The sequence below is a fragment of the Solanum tuberosum genome, unplaced genomic scaffold, assembly GCF_000226075.1.
Source record: "Solanum tuberosum cultivar DM 1-3 516 R44 unplaced genomic scaffold, SolTub_3.0 scf00120, whole genome shotgun sequence".
Taxonomy (NCBI): Eukaryota; Viridiplantae; Streptophyta; class Magnoliopsida; order Solanales; family Solanaceae; genus Solanum; species Solanum tuberosum.
The window spans coordinates 1125868-1129388 of NW_006239047.1; positions in this window are offsets into that span (position 1 = coordinate 1125868).

Genomic DNA, 3521 nt, shown 5'->3' on the forward strand with positions numbered 1-3521 from the left:
GGGAGGGGGGTGGTTTGAGGGTAGGGACAAAATAAATTGATTTTTTCAACAAAAAAATAATTGTAATTTGAAGTTGAAATAGAGTTTTGGAAAATGTTTTCCTTAAGTTTTAAAGGGAAGTCATTTTCCTTAAATTTGAGAAAAATGAGTTGATTTGGAAAACATTTTCCAAAATATTTAACCCAACCAAACATGAGAAAATTGGAAAACATTTTCCGGAAAATATTTTCCTTCATACCAAAGACACCCATAATCTAACCTAATTTCCCCTTTTTTAGTTTTCAACTTTGTGATTTCATCCTCTTCGGTCCAGGCACCAACTTTTTCCGAAATAGCTCTATTTTTCTTAATCATTTTTTTTGTTAATAGATGAACCAACCGCAGGCTGACTCGATAAAGGAGTGTTGGGTTTCAACCCAACCTGCGATGCGATAATACGAGGAGATGAGTCCAAGTAGACTCCGTAAATATCAAATGTGGAATAAGAAAGGGGAAAGAATTAATATGAATATTTGATATTACCAGCAAACAAACTCGCCAACAAAGGGGAGTAGGCAAACCATGAACATATGCAGTAACGACACAGAGAGGGAGGTATGAATTAATTAATTAACTACTAAAATGGAACCCAACAGAGCAATATTAATATACAAGCTTAAAATAGGAATCACATGCCTCAGATGAAGCGAGAGTCATTATTTTCAACAGAAAGATAATGCATTTAGACTAATGATATGTAGGTGTATTCAAACTAAAGACAATTCATAGAGCTAATTTGATCATTTTTAAGAAAGAAACTTATCTGTAAATATTAAAAGAAATCATTCATAATAAGTAGATAAATCCAAGAATGATCAAAATGAAATCAACCAACAATAAACTACAATGTGATAATCATGCTAGAGGATGGTTAAGAGCTTCACATCAAAATGACTACCAAGACAATTTCAATATTTTGGAAGGCAATAAGGCCAGGGGCGGACCCACGTTGGTTCCAGGGGGTTCACTCGAACCCCTCGGCAAAAAATTACACTGTATATTAAAGTAAATTTTCTGTATTTCTGTAAATATATATATTTTGAACCCCCTCAATAACAAAGAGAAACTGATGGCATAATGGCATTTCCCTTGGAAATTAAGTTGTGTGTCACTGGTTCAAATCCCAGTGAAAGCGTTTTCTTTTTCAGTTTTTTTAGTTTTTTTTTTAATTTTCAGTTCTGTTTTTCTTTTTTTTTAAGTTTTTTTTTTAATTAAATTTTTTTGCTAAAGTGTGGTTTCAAATCCAAAAAAAATCACGGTTCCAATTTTCAAAGGCTTATTTACACGTTTATACTTTTATTTTTCGAACCCCCTGAACGAAAATTCTGAGTCCGCCACTGAATAAGGCCAACTAAGCATCACAGCAAACTCACTTAGTCTTATCTAATCAGTAAGCACAATCATAATGACATTTAACTAGACAACTCAAGTTATAAATATGGGGACCTGAACACTAAACAAACCAACGATCCTTGTAACTAAACAAATCAATTGAAAATTTAGAAAAGGTATGATAATTAAGAAGGGAAAAGGTAGAAGTACCCCCTAGACTATGACCGAAATTCCAAAGACACACTTTAACTAAACTAAACTAAGGTCCTATGACCCCCTGAACCCATTTTTTTGTAATTTTGTGCACCTTTTTGGCTTAGGTGACATCCAAATATCTCCCACACGCCTCAATTGGGTGGAATCACGGAGTGTACCACGTAAGACAAAAGGTGTACAAAATTACAACAAAAATAAGTACAGGGATAATAGGACCTTAGTTTAGTTAAAATGTGTCTCCGAAATTTCGGTCATAATCTAGGGGTACTTGTGCCTTATCCCAATTAAGAACAAACAGAACTATAGCTTAAGAATCATTAAACTAACAAATTCACATGTACACCAAGCAAGGAGAGGTATACATCAGTTTAGACTCAAAAACCAACTAACCAAACAGTCATATACTAATTTACAGCAACAGGATATAAAGTACTAAAGCAGAGCAATCAGATTGGAAACAAAATGCTTATGGAACTTCGGCTAAATATGCCTTATTTGGAACCGAACATGTGAGACAGTAAAGGAACTCAACAAGACTAAACTTGTAGGCTATTTAGTAGCCAAAATAGGATTAAATTTAGACAGAGAAAACAATATGAACTTGAATATAATTTGAGGAACACACAAATTAATCACGTAAACTCATTCAAAATACAACAGTGATAATCAAATAGAATGACCATTTCGACATGGACATACCTCATACATATAACTAGAATAGATTAATATCCAAATAGAAATTGATAATCAGACAAAGATAAGGAACTCTTGTAGCGCAGCAAATCTGGGACGGACGAGAAGAGCAATACTTCCACCACGATTCCGAGCTTAACTTCGCCGGAAACGAAAACAATACGAACAATGATTTAAATTTGAAATTCAGAGATTCGGAGAGCTTTTGATTTCTCAAGAGAAAATCACTTTTTCTGTATCTTTTCAATGGTCAAAAATCCTCCCCTTAACAGTGAAGTCGAGACTAGGGTCGAAATGGGGGGAAACGGGTGAGAATTGAATGGAATTTGAAATTCAAACTTCCTTTTGGATAAAGCTCCAACTGATTTGAAAGGAGAACGTTGATTTGGAGATGGAAGGACGGCAGATGACAACACCTGGAGCCTTCGAGAATGTTCTGAAACGGTCTTGTACGATTTGCGTACGGAGAGTTTCGGTTTGGGTTCGCTGTACTGGAATGGGAAAGGAGAGCAGGTGTTGGGTTGTTTTTTTATTATTATTTTCCACCTGATGTTCGATATTTACATTAAAATTCAATTAAATTTGAATTTGCGTCGAGAAGGTTGGGGTAAAGTGCTTCCTAAAAAAGATAATTTTGTATTTAAAAAAACTCGAACTCAAGAAGTATTTTGTGAGAAGTATCGGTGGGTTAAGTTGGGCAGGGTCGGTTGTATTTTGTGAGAAGTGGGTCTCTGGGTTGTTGCTCTAATGTCGAGCTGGACATGGGCTGAAAAAGAGTTGAGTCAAAATGGCTAGAATTGAATTTAAGACTTGGCCGAATAACCTTCACTTATAGCCGATTTGAGTTAACAATTTAATCAAATTGAATTCACCTAAAACTTAAATAAAACGAATTAATATAGTTAACTAACAACCTTCTTAATCTTAACGAAATAAAATAATTAACTTGATTATATACTAATTAACTCAAAATATAATTATTGACTAACTAACATAATAAACAAAATATTTAATTAAAAACAATTTTTAAAACAATTTTCGAATATTTATAAAAGGTAATAAATACATACATAATTATATAAAAACATAAAAATTATAAAATAAAAAAGGCAAAATTACTTTTAAAATATTTTAAATTTTATAAAACTAATTATTTTAAACTATTTAAAATTAAAGAAGCTCGATGATCAATTCATATTGTGTGTGTGTGGGGGGGGGGGTTGGGGGGCAACCCCCGCCCC